This window comes from Natator depressus, chromosome 12, assembly GCF_965152275.1.
Source record: "Natator depressus isolate rNatDep1 chromosome 12, rNatDep2.hap1, whole genome shotgun sequence".
Classification (NCBI taxonomy): Eukaryota; Metazoa; Chordata; order Testudines; family Cheloniidae; genus Natator; species Natator depressus.
Window position 1 is genome coordinate 4,089,754 of NC_134245.1, and position 12,853 is coordinate 4,102,606.

At 54.0% G+C, this 12,853-nt stretch overlaps 2 protein-coding genes across 6 annotated transcripts in view; one reads left to right on the top strand and one right to left on the bottom strand.

Annotated features, from left to right (window-relative positions):
* ST3GAL2 (ST3 beta-galactoside alpha-2,3-sialyltransferase 2) overlaps nt 1-11,759 on the bottom strand; it is a 93,296-nt gene extending 81,537 nt beyond the window's left edge. For 2 of the 5 annotated variants that reach the window (XM_074968372.1, XM_074968371.1), the window contains exon 1: nt 11,578-11,759. The gene's annotated coding sequence lies outside the window, so the exon portion shown is untranslated. Of the gene's footprint in view, nt 1-10,756; nt 10,998-11,027; nt 11,212-11,577 lie in introns of those variants that run through there. The other 3 variants (XM_074968376.1, XM_074968374.1, XM_074968377.1) reach the window with 3 other exon arrangements.
* Nucleotides 11,077-12,853, top strand: part of FCSK (fucose kinase) — a 43,944-nt gene continuing 42,167 nt past the window's right edge. Inside the window, exon 1 of the mRNA XM_074968364.1 lies at nt 11,077-11,091. The gene's annotated coding sequence lies outside the window, so the exon portion shown is untranslated. The remainder of the gene's footprint in view (nt 11,092-12,853) is intronic.

The following is a 12,853-nucleotide window of genomic DNA, read 5'->3' on the forward strand; positions in this document are numbered from 1 at the left end:
CCCCAGCCACAAGGGCTGGAGACTCACTATTTCTTTCAGAATGACGGCTGAACTCATCACATCCCCGCCTTGACTCCAGGAGCTGGGGCTTTACAGAGAACAATAATTACCCTGAGACTCATGATAAAATCCTGTGAGTTGGCAACACAGTGACTGGCTGCTCTCTGGAGCGTTGGCGCTGGCTGAGTTAGGAAGGTAGCCGAGCAGTAGCTCCAAGGACCATGTGGGCCGACTCCCTGCTGGCTAGACTGCAGGACCGGAGCCCAACACCTGGCCTTGGTCCCAGGAGTTGGAGATCCTGGGTCCTTGGAGTGCCCGCCCCCATGACAATGCTGTGCCCTGCTTCTAGACATGCTGCCCTGTGGATCTCAAGGGCCATCTCATGAGAGCCCCAGGTGGCACAGGACAGGTCCCTGGCCACTGAAGGACCAATGTCTGACCTAGCTGGAGTCAGTAGCCAAGCTCCCCCTCAATTTCAGGAAGGCAGGATCAATCCCCAGGGATTGCTCGGGGGGCAAAGCGAATACTGCCTGCACGTCGTCAATAGGGAACAGCGGAGGGGTGGGGTCAGGGGAGCTCCCAGTGCTACCACGGCATCAGTCACTTCCACAGATGGCCCTGGGAGAGAAGCCCATTGGTGCCAAGATGAGGGACATGCCTGCTTGAAACCCCTATGGTGCAGAGCAGTAAATACTGCCTCCCCCAGGTGTTCCATGCTCCACAGAGACAAACTGCAAGGGGAAAAGCTGCAGTCACGTGGGAGGTCTGGACAGGCTAGACTGCCTGAGAGCAAGAGGGGGGAGCAGTGGGAGAGTACAGAGATACACTGGGTTATCTCCTGTTTGAAGCACTTCGCAGACACTGAATCTCCATGTCCAAGAAGCCCTCCAGGGCTTCCTGTTTGACAGATGAGAAAATGGAGGCGCATGCAGGTGAAGCAATTCACCAGGGTTAGCAGCACAGCAGGGAGTAAAACTCCAGCTCCTGGCCCCCAGGCGCTATCCTGCACCCCATGCCAGGATGCCACATGCGCCCCAGATGCACTCCCCTAATGATACGTCTGGTGGTCTCATTTGCACCAGCTGGGCATCTGACCTCAAGGGGGGCATGATCCAGATGTTAGGGAGCTAGCTTGGGACCTGGGGGGCTATGGCTCCCAACTCCTTGCTCTGCCACCGTGACGTTCCCCTCTGGTTTTGTCTGGACTGGTGATCTGCTAGGCCACTCCAATCCTTGACTCTGGGAGCCAGCCTTACCCTGCTCTGCTGTGAGAACCCCCATTCCTGGGCTGTTCACGCACAGCCTCTGACATGTAAGCTGCTCCCAGCTACTTCCAGCCAAATGACATTAGCCAATATCTCCGGTCCCAGACACAACCCTAGGAACCTCCATCTGCAGTGTCCAGTTATGCCCACTGGAGGCTGCAAGCTTACATGAGTTCGTCATTTTAACAAAGAAATTGATATGTACCAGGCTTGTTATCCCAAGGGGAGACTCTGACACGCTTCAAACCAAAAGCACTGCTTCAGGTAGGATAAACAAACAGATTTATTAATTATAAAGATAGATTTTAAGTGATTATAAGTCAAAGCATAAGTCAGAGTGGTTACCAAAATAAAATAAAATATAAGCACGCGGTCTAAACTCTCAACCCTATTAGGCGGGGCAGCAACTAGATTAAGCAGTTTCTCTCACCCCACTGGATATTGCAGTCCTTAATATACAGGTTTGTTCCTTAAACCTGGGCCAATCTCCCGTGTTGGAGTCTTGTCTTCTTCTCAGTGTCTTGGTTGCTTGCACCATAGGTGGGGTCAGGAGAAGGGCCCAGTATGTGTCCACTCAGTCTGTTTTATATCCTCAGTCCATGTGCCTGTAGAACACAAGTCCAGGCACATGTGGGGGGCATTGGTGAGCCTCTCCCAGCAAGGTTGAGTAATTCCCCTGGTGTGGCCTCGTGCAGGTGAGTCATTGTACTGTAGCTCCCTTGCTGGACAATGGCTGTTGATGGTTGTTTGACACCCCGCCCAAGCATTGGTACTTTCCTTGCTGTTGCCTCTGGGGAGCTAACATCTGGCTGATCCCCAATTTACAGCATGCTTTACAACACAATTCTCATAACTCCATATGCATTAACGATACACATATATGGATAGAGAAATGACTTTCAGCAGATCATAACCTTTCCCGATACATATAAACCATGCCTTGTAAGGTAAGACCAAATGATTATATGAAAATGAGGAATATGGGGGTTACAGTGCACTCCCCCAAGGTATAGAATGTCACAGCTGTACATTTCCTGTGGGACCTTGGGCAAGCCTTAGTTTCTCTGTGCCTCAGATCCCCAGCCTAGAGATGAGGAACTGAGGTACAAAGTTTAAACGGCCCCCTTTTTTATAACCGTGCTCTAAAATAACATTAATAAGACTCAGAGCAGGTCACGTGAAAGAATCTCACTGTAATGGCTAGTAACTTGCTAATTTCAGTTCCCAATGAATCTTCTTAAGACTATTAAATACAGCACCTTTACACGAGGATTGGAAGTCATCCCTTTGAACGGGGGGGAGGGTGGGGGGAATAGACTATGGCGCAAAAAAACCCAAAACAAATCACGCCATGCTGAGTTACTCAAATTTCCATTTGGCAATTCCACCAAGCAATTCCTCACTCCTTCCCCAACATCACATCTATAACAGACTCCTCCTAAACTGACAGGAAGTTAGGTTGTTTCCAAGCACCGGGTATCTAGTTCCATTGTCTGGAGTAGGAAGAGTTAATGAACCAACTGATTGTGCTCCAGTTTTCACAAACCAACTGATTGTGCTCCAGTTTTCACAACAGTTCATGTCATTACTTAACAGTGAGCCCTTATGTTTGCCAGGCTATAATTTGCTTTGCTATTGTTCTGTTCAAATATAGCACATGGGTGAAATAAGTCTTCATATGTAATCAGACTTCCTTCTCTTAAGGACATAGAATCATAGAATATCAGGGTTGGGAGGGACCTCAGGAGGTCATCTAGTCCAACCCCCTGTTCAAAGCAGGGCCAATCCCCAATTTTTGCCCCAGATCCCTAAATAGCCCCCTCAAGGATTGAGCTCACAACCCTGGCTTTAACCCAGGCCAATGCTCAAACCACTGAGATATCCCTTCCCCACTGTCTCACGCTTACCTAAGATACTAAAAAGGGGAAAGGGTATTTGAGACTAAGAGGGTGCTCATATAACCGCAGGCTGTGTTGTTATCCACAAGGATTCATAGTGAAGATGGAACAAAATGTTCCATAAAGGCTGAATTAAGAGGAATTTATGCGTTTAACGAGTGAGATTTGATTTTAAATACTGATCTTAAGTCAAGTTTTTAAAACTTCTGTTACAGTGGTTCTCAGATGTTCAGGCTGCAATGCTACATCACTTGAAATTGCCCTCTTCTGTTAATTTCCTCTGAAGCATCTAGCACTGGCCACACGGAAGACAGGATACCAGGCTAGATGGACCATTAATCTGACCCATTCTGGCCATTCTTATGTTCTTCTATATCTTCTTCCTTCCAACCCCACCCCAAATGGCTGAGCCCAATCACACAACTACAGTGGTCATGTAGCAGACTGGCAAAGCATGGACTGCATAGGGCACTCCAGAGGCCTCTGTTGGCTGGTTCACTAAAGGTCGGCAGCCTACTACTGCCACCAGCTAGCCTAGCTACTCCTGTAGCTCAAGCAGCAGCTGCTCATACTGTGCTGCTGAAGGTCCTTGGTTTTAAACCTACCTCCCACCCAGGGTGGCCTATTGTACTTGGTTACAAGAAACTCACATGGGAGTGTACCAATGAGACAAGGTGAAGATAGCCCCGTCTGCTTGGCTTCATTTGCTCATTCCCAATTGTGGGATGGTGCCAGTCCTTCCTGGGAGCAAGGATTTATACCTAATGTGCCCTTTGCAACCTCCATCCCTCTGATTCCCTGCAGATCACATGGCAGCACAGGCTCTCCCTCACATGTCTGCATGCGACAGAAGTTGCAGTCAAGCAGGGGGAGGTTTAGGGCTCAATTGCTGAAGCCTCCAAGAGCCCACCAGACTAGCCTGAGCTGGATGACAGCTAAGAGCAATACAGGCCAAACCCTGCTCACCTGAGCACTCCACTATAGTGAATGGCACTGCAGTATCCCTGTGGCACTGAGCACTGCGCAGTGACAGCCCAGAGAACCTATGGCCTAACTAGACAAGTCAAAGCATGGGAAAGGAACTTGAGGCACAGGGAGACAGGTCACTGGCCAAGCCGGGAACAGAACCCAGATCTCCTGACTCCCAGTCCAGTGCTTTTATCCACTGAAACACAGTGCCTCTCTGGGGCTGAGGGTCAAGTAGGATCTGCCCCTTAATGTGGCAAGAGGCGGCATTTTGGGCGCTCTGGAAGTAGCAAGCCAGGGTGAACAAGCCGTGCGTCTCTGGAGAGCTCCACAGGCTGCGACCCCAGGCCTAGACCCGTTTGCTTCAATGAGCTCTGCCTGGGACAGCCACGTCACAGTCTCTTCACCCGGCCGCAGAGGAGGGTGGATTAGCACTCAAGTGAGGAGTGAGCTGGGAAGGAGCCACAGTCTGCAGGTATGGGAGCAATACAATCCCTGCCTTCACGAGGTCGGGGGGAAGAAGGCCTCAGCATCTGGCAAGCTTCCTGGAGCAGCTGAAATGCTGATCCTTCCCCAAGGAGGCTGTCAGGGCCAAGACCATTTTAATTTAGTCCAGGGGCGTTTTGTTGGGATGCAGGAGCATGCTCCGGGCTAGGATCAAGGGGTTTGGAGAGTGGAAGGGGGATCAGGGCTGGGGCAGGGGAAGGGGGTTGGGGCATGGAGAGAGGCTCGGGGTGCAGGCTCCGGGCAGCACTTACTTCAAGCGGCTCCTGGAAGCAGCAGCATGTCCCCACTTGGGCTCCTACACGGAGCCGCAGCCAGGCAGCTCTGCACACTGCCCCATCCACAGGCACCACCCCTGCAGCTCCCATTTGCTGCAGTTCCTGGCCAATGAGAGCTGCGGTGGCAACACTTGGGGCAGGGGCAGCGTGCAGAGCAGAGCCCCCTGGCTGCCCCTACCCATAGGAGCCAGAGCGGGGCCATGCCGCTGCTTCTGGGAGCCACGTGGAGCAGCCCCCGACCCTGCTTCCCAACTGGAGCGGGGCAAGCCGCAGACCCTGCTCCCCAGCAAGAGCTCGAGGGCCGGCTTAAAACGGCTGGCGGGCTTGATCCGTAGTTTGCCCACCCCTGATCTAGCTACAGAGAGATCAGGCCTTCTTCTAGAAGCAGCTAAGTGAAAACTGAGCCAAGCCTCATCCATCTCCGTCATTCAGAACCTGTGGGTGGTAGCGACACTGACGAGCATCAAGTCCATTTTCTCAGCGCTGCTGGCAGGCTAGTTATTTTCTGTGACATTGGACCCAAGAGGGAGGCTGGAGGCTGGGCAGGTTAGAAGACAGCTCCTCGCCGTAGCAGCACCCAGGATGCTGAGAAAGGGGTACAAAGCAGAGCGCACCACAGCGGCCGAGAAACTCTGCTGTGTGAGGGATGGGGGCCTGGACGGAGTGCGACACCTACAGCATTTTACCCTGGCCACCGGGTGAGCAAGCATTTGAGAAGAGCTGCTAAAGCAAGGGGAGAAATAAAGATCTCCCTCCAGGAGCTGGACGCTTCCCACAAAAAGTGAGTCCAAGGATCTAGGATAAAAATTAAGCCACGATCCCCACCTTCAAAATAGCACGGCTGTTGTGTAACTCGACTGGAAGTGTGAAAGTCCAGTGTGCCACCCCCCCAACAGGGCCACACTGGATCTCCAGCTTCCTGAGGTCAGGACAGCTACAGTCTGGGAAGGGATTAAGAAACTGGATTCAAATGCTCCCAACTTCCATAGAAACAGAAAGCCACGCGGCCATTTTGGAGGTCACAGGGGCTAGAGAAATACCCTAGCGAGCTCTGTAGCCATGGGGCACCTACCAAGTGAGATGTAGCGCGAGGGGGTCACAAACTGGTATCGTGGTGTTCTTCATCTAGCACACATGGCTTTGGTAGGGGCAAATCCTGGACAATGCCCCCCGAACGGGATGGGAGGATGCTCAGCAAACACAGGATAGGGCCTCTGCCTCATGCACCATAGACTAAATGCATGCAAGCTTAGCAGCTCTACTCCATCACGTCATCCTTCCCACACGCTCCCTCCCCTTGCCCTGAACAGGGCCCGATTACAGAGATGTGTGTGAATAGCTTCCCCAGTCAGAATCCTCCTCCGCCTGCCTGCTTCGTTCAGTCTCTGTGTCTCCTGCATGACATTAGGGACTGAATCGGCCAGGCAGCAATGGCATCAGCCAGGTTTGCCATCTGCACCAATGGAGAAGGGAATCAGCACAAGGTAGGGACACCGAGCAGGGACAGTGACTGACGCGCAGTCTGCCGGGGGGCTCCACCGGCTCTGTTCTGCCCTCACTTCCCAGCCACACCACAAGTGCTAGGATTTCCCCCATCATGCAGGCTATTCCTGCACACACACAGGCTCCCAGGAGCTCTTAGCCAGCAAGCTAAAGCTTTGGCAGGGGGAGGGGAAGATGTCAGGCTGAAGGGGAAAGCAAGTCACAGCTTCATGCAGGGGGACTTCCAACCTGCCTGCCAGCCACACTCCAGGCTGGAGGAGTTCAAGGGCAGTGTATTCCACTGACTAATCAGGATCACACGCCATCTGTAGAGATCTCTCTGCAGCCTGCCAGGGCTGACGCTGGAAGCTCTGGATTCACCCAGAAGCAATGGGAAAGGACCAGCTATCCCAAGTCTAATTTAAAATTTTATTTTGGAGCCCTGGGAGTGACTCTGAAGGGAGGGTGGGAATGGAGGAACCCTGACCCGAGGAAACAGGGCTGGGGAGGAGAGTAGCTTTGTTGAGCTGAGCACACAGGATACTGATCAATTTTAGATATATTTCCTCACTGGTTTTATCTTCGCTCTCTCTGAAGCGCACATAGGAAGGGACACTCCTACTGGCTTTGCTGCCCATTGCTAGGAACTGCCTTTACAACAGGGGAAGAAACACTCCTCCTTCCACGGGTGAACAGTCAAAGCATGGAAACACTTGTCTTACGGGTACCTTCTCCTAAGACAGGGAGCAAGGCAGGGGACTCATGAGAACTACTTCCCACCTTCTTCACCACTGCACATTCTCTTTGTAGGCGGATGTTTAGATGCCTCTCTGGGAAGCATGTTCTCCCAGTGTAGGGGTTTTGTTAGCGGTTAGGTGTCAGGTGGTGATTTACCTGCACAATGCGTGCCTCTGCTCTCAACAGCAGTGCAGGAAAGGAAGAGTTATTTGCATTTCTTTAATTATCTGACTTATAGCAGCCCCTGAAGGTAACCAATCCGGGTGCGCTTGTGCTCAGTATGGTACAAACCAACAAGTACCAAAGAGCAGCTGGAGAGCTTACATTTCTTTTTGAGAAGAGCCTCTGGCATCAAATCTCATTTTAAAAGTCACTTTACTGGCACACTGGACCATTTTAAAAAAATGCACGTCCCATTATTCTACCATAATGCCCCCAAATCCACTACAGCTTAAGCTAGCAACACCACAGCATTTGGTGTCATTACCGCAAAATGGGAAATTCCATAGGAGAGTAGCATGTAGGGTGCGACCCCCCACTCCCCACCTCTGGGAATATGCAGGGCTAGCAGGCAGGAAGGGGACCTGACCGCTGGTCTCAGATTTCATTTAAAACACATCAAGGTCAGTTTTTGACGCACTCCGTGACTCGACGGCAAACGTGCCGTGCTCACAAGGAAAGACGCTTTTCCCTAACTGCTGGCACTGCAAGCTCAGAGCACCCAAGGCACATGCAACCCAGCCCCACTCTACTACCCCCTGCCTGGTCGCCATCCCCAGCAACGCGACCTCTGCAGGGAGAAGGGGCCGTTCCGGTCTGCTGCTGACGCACCAGACAGAAGAGCTAGACTCGCCTGCAGGGCTCGGGAGTCAATGTGGCTGGTGTAAGAACTCTTCGGTCATTAAAGCAAGCAGCTCTGGTGGTTACCACTAGACAAGCAGCCCCAAGGGGCAGTGTACCCAAATATATACACATCAGCTGAAGAACTGGGCTCAGCAGACAAAGCACTCTGCTAAATAGATGGGACTAGGTGGTAGCCCAGGCTGTCCTCCAACTGCAGCTGACGGGCTGTGTGATCTCCCAGGTGCCTCAGCTCCCCCTGCTGTGGAACAGGCCTGTTCCCCCCTTAGCTCTCAAGAACTGAGGATCAGGTACCCTGGAAGGCTACAGAAAAGCACCACGGGCTGCTATAGCTACGAAAAAGCACCACCTGCTTTCCCAGTGGAGGGTTCTTCCATGCACATGACTCCCGTAGGGCAAAAAGGGAGGTCAGTGCACACAGAGACCCTGCAGGATGGGGCCCAAGGTCAATGCTAAGCAGCAACCCTCATTCCTGCTCATCAGGACAGGAACTGGCAGGAAGCAGAGGACTCCAAGCCAGGAACACACCACGCAGGCTTCTCTTCGGGTTTCCATTCTAACTAACAATTGCTGACAGAGTCCAACCGACTCCACCACCTTCGCTTGGCAGGAGCCTTTAATAAACCTGGGAAACTGCCAATTTCAGGCCTACTAAACTGACAGCATTTGAGCACTGAGCTACAGGTTACTGCCGGTGACAGAACCTCCATCCTGTTATCTAGGACTCCAGCAACTCTATCCCCATGGTTAAGTCTCTTCCCTTTGGTCTTTGGGTATTTAGATATATTTTTTGAACTGTCAGCACCAAGTAAATGGGACCACAATGAAAACCCTTTGGACAGGCATCTGCAGTGCAACAACAGGAAACCCAAAGGCTGCCCTGAGAGATAAAAAAAATTGCAGCGAACCCAAGTAGCTGCAGAGGCTACCCTGTCTCGGATTACAAGGTTAACAGTTTCCTTTCCCCCTCCTTCCCCCCTGCCCCAGTCTCTGCTGCAGACAGAACATCTGGCTCTGATCAAATCTGCTCACTCCTGCACACTGCATAACTTTCAAAATGGGCTTCCCATCCGTGCCTCCGCTGGTCACAGCCAAGCTCCGTCGGATGGCAGCGATCCAAATGGGAAGTAAAAACGTGCACACTGCAGCAGCAGCAGCGCACTCTCCCATCCTTGGCGTAAGTTTTCTAGAGCAGAGAGAGTTAGAGGCTCTGATCAGCCCAGGGGTGATAATAAGGTCCCAATTTGCAGAGGTACCCACCACTCCCATATCCCACCAGCGTGGTTACGATGCAGAAGACAGCACAGTCCCCAGGAGCACACCTAGGCCTTTCTTAACAGCAGTGCATTGCAGGCAGCATGGTGGACAGTGGGCTTTGCTAATGAAAGCCTGTTACCTCTGAACAGACTCATCCCACAACCAGCTGACGGAGAGGAGGGAGAAATAGAAATCAATGCCGAACTATCCACTGCTGGGCTTAATGGCCGTTGTTTCAGCAAACACACAGTGGGATGGAAGAGTGGGTTTGTTTCAGGAGAGGCAGGAGCCCCCCAGACCATACTGAGCGCAAGGAAAACGCAACAGTGGAGCAAGAGGACAGGAAGCAGCAGGCCACACGCTGGCCTATGTGGTACTCACTTAGCCCTAGCAGAAGGGAGGAAGAGTTGACATCATAGGGGTCATGAAGCACTCTCAGAGGGGATGGCTTGTTCAGAGCCTCAGGTTGGACATACCTAGAGAACCCAACCCCCAGAGGTCCACATGCCGACATGGCCAATTCAGCCATTCATCCTTCTGGAGAAAGAAGCTGAACCCTATTGGCTTTACAGCATCAAGACTTTTTTGGAACCTGCCTGGTAGAAGTCCTGTCTCCTGTGTATGGACATTAAGAGTCCAGTTAACAGGAGAAGACCCTGTGAAGAAGGGGTACCACTTGCTGGGTGCCACAGCTGCGGCCTTTCAAGTTGTACCCGTTTTTTTAATGTTGGTCACCCAGCATTGAGAGCTCATTTCCATTCTGCGCTGTACAAGAGAACATTAATTACAGAATCTTGCCTGGCCTGGACTAGGCATATGCCAGGAAAAACCCAGCTTGACTTTGAGATCCCAGACTCGAGTTAGCAAAGGGCTGGGGGAGAAGCCAAAATTAATTTTCACTTCAGAACTGAGAAGACAGGATACCAATGTCACTGAGAGGCACTCAGGATCTCATGACACAGGAGTCTGTTGGCGGGTTTTCAGAGCAGTTCGATTCTGGAGAAACTCACAGCAAGTATCCCATGGAAGTGCTAGGAAAAGAAGGGGTTTGTCCCTAAATCTTTGCTCGAGAGTCCCTTTCTTCCTACTGCTAGTGTATGCCATCCACCACCCGAGAGGAGCTGGGGCATATACGATCAGTCAGTTCATGAAGTACTTTGAGACACTTCATGATGGAAGACCCTCTAATTCGGCCATAAGGCCCGGGCTCTTGCCCTCCACCAGACATCTAGTGCCCACGCCACAATGCACAAAGGCCAGGAGACATATGGCACTGGGAGGGCAAAAGGAGAGAAAACGCTAGGTTTACTGAACATCTTGGCAAATAATCCAAAACAAACCAGCCCACCCGTAGCGTGCCTCCAGGATGCCTAGCAAGGTGCTAGAGACAGGCACAAACCGCACCAGGTGCCCAGTTAAAGCCCGTTGGCATGTAGGGCTTTCTCCACTCCACAGCCCAGCTCCCCTTCCTTTCCTCCCCACATGCTTGGGGACCAGCAGTTCTCACCAAGCAGCAGCTGCCTGTGTTACCTTCTTATTTCAGACCTTCAGCAGAGAGTCGCTACACGATGACCCCAACAGGTTTCAAGGCACCCTGACTCCACCTTCAGCGCACCCTCGGCTCATCTCAGGAGGAAAGACCGACTTGGCCGTTACCAAAAAGCCACAAAGCAATCCCGACGTGCTAATCTAGGGCTCCCTCTTGGGCCCAGGACACGGCTTGGACTCAAATGCCACAATACAGACGTAAACCAAGGCAGCCACCCTTTGAAACGTACATTTAGATCAAGCCGGACTTCGCTTCGAGGACAAGCCAGAGTCCCGCTGACAGCCGCCAGGACGGTGTGTAAACCGCGCTGCGGTCACGGGGCTGCTTCGCTCGCCCCTCCCGGGGAAGGCGCCCAAAGCCCGGGGCACGGCGGGGAAGGGCAGACCGCAGCAGCGGCAGGGGCCGGAGCCGCTCCGACCCACTACCCCGCGCCGCAGGGCCAGGAACCGCGCGGCTAACGGGCCGCGGGCACGCCGGGAAAGCCCGCGGCTGTGCTTGCGAGCTCCCCGCCCGGCGGCCCGAGGGGGCAGGGGCGGGGGCGGGCGAGCGGGAAATCCCCTCCCCCAAGACACAGCAACGCCCCTCAGCTCCGCTGTCGCCCCGCGCCCCGCCCGGGGACCCCGGCAGCGAGCCCGCCTGGCAGCCTGGAGAGCCCGAGGGAAGCGGCTGCTGTCCCTGCCGCCGCGGGGGCCGGGCTCGGGGGACGGCCGGCCGGCCGGCGGCCGGTGAGCGGGGCCCGCAGCCCCCCGCGCCCCCCGCGCGCGCGGCAGCATCGGCACCTGGCTCCGCTCGGCTCCGGGCGCCCCTCGGCGCTGCTGCGGGACCGCCGGGGCCGGGCGCCTCGATCATTCCCGGCCGGCAGCTGCTGCCCTTCTACCCGCCCACCCGCGGCAGCCCCACTTCACTTCACGGGGGCTCCGAGCCCGCCGCGGGCAGAGATTTCGGAGGGAGGGGGGGCGATCCCACGCGACGCTGGGAGTTGTAGTCCACGCGGGGCCAACAGCCCCTGGCAGCCGCAGCGCTTCTGGGGGAAGGAAACTACAGCTCCCATGATGCGCTGCGCGCGGAGCCGCGGCTCCTGCCGGGGCTGGTGGGACTTGTAGTCTCCTGACCCTCCTGGGGCTTTCTTCCCCGGGAAGGGCCTGGCCAGGGGAAACTACCGTTCCCAGCATGCAGCGCGCCCCTAGACTAAAAGCCGCAAATATTGCGGGCTGTGATCAGAAAGGGGAACGCGCTGCTGCAGGGGTGTCAGGGGAAGGAGGAAATCAGGGATGTTGTGAAAGCCAAGCAAGACTATTACCAGGGTTCAAAAAGGAACTAGGTAAGTTCATGGAGGACAGGCCCATCAATGGCTCTGAGCCAGGATGGGCAGGGACGGTGTCCCTAGCCTCTGTTTGCCAGGAGCTGGGAATGGGGATGGATCACTTGATGATACCTGTTCTGTTCATTCCCTCTGCGGCACCTGGCACTGGCCACTGTCGGCAGACAGGACACTGGGCTGGATGGACCCTTGGTCTGACCCAGTCTGGCCGTTCTGATGTTTTGGGAACGGGTCAGCTATTCCCAGGGTCTGACACAGACACAGCCTGCACAGCCCCACAGAGCGACCAGCGACATGGCTTGTGACAGGCTCTCCCTTCCCCACGTGCACAGTGCAGCCTAGACTCACCCCCCACTACAGTTCCATGGCCCAGACCCACAACGGTAGATGGGTGCCCAGCCCTAGTCTCAGGTTGAAGTGCATAAATTCTGGTTTTGGCTCCATTGCAAATTGATCCACCAAACTCCCGCTGAACCCTGTAGGCACCTAAGTTTTGAGGCATCGGGATGCCTATCTCCACCTAAGCCCCAAAACAATTCAGTGGAATGGGGAGGCAGATGTTCATCTTCCTAGTCACAAGCAGGGCTGGGTCTGGGAGGCATGCTCAGAGGCTGCCTACCAGGTCAGATCCCATTCACAATCTGGCACGCCGAGGTCGTAGCAGCACCCACCCACCTTATAACTCAGGGATGTGGGAGGCCCATGTTCAACTCCCCATCTGCAAGAGGGAGAGA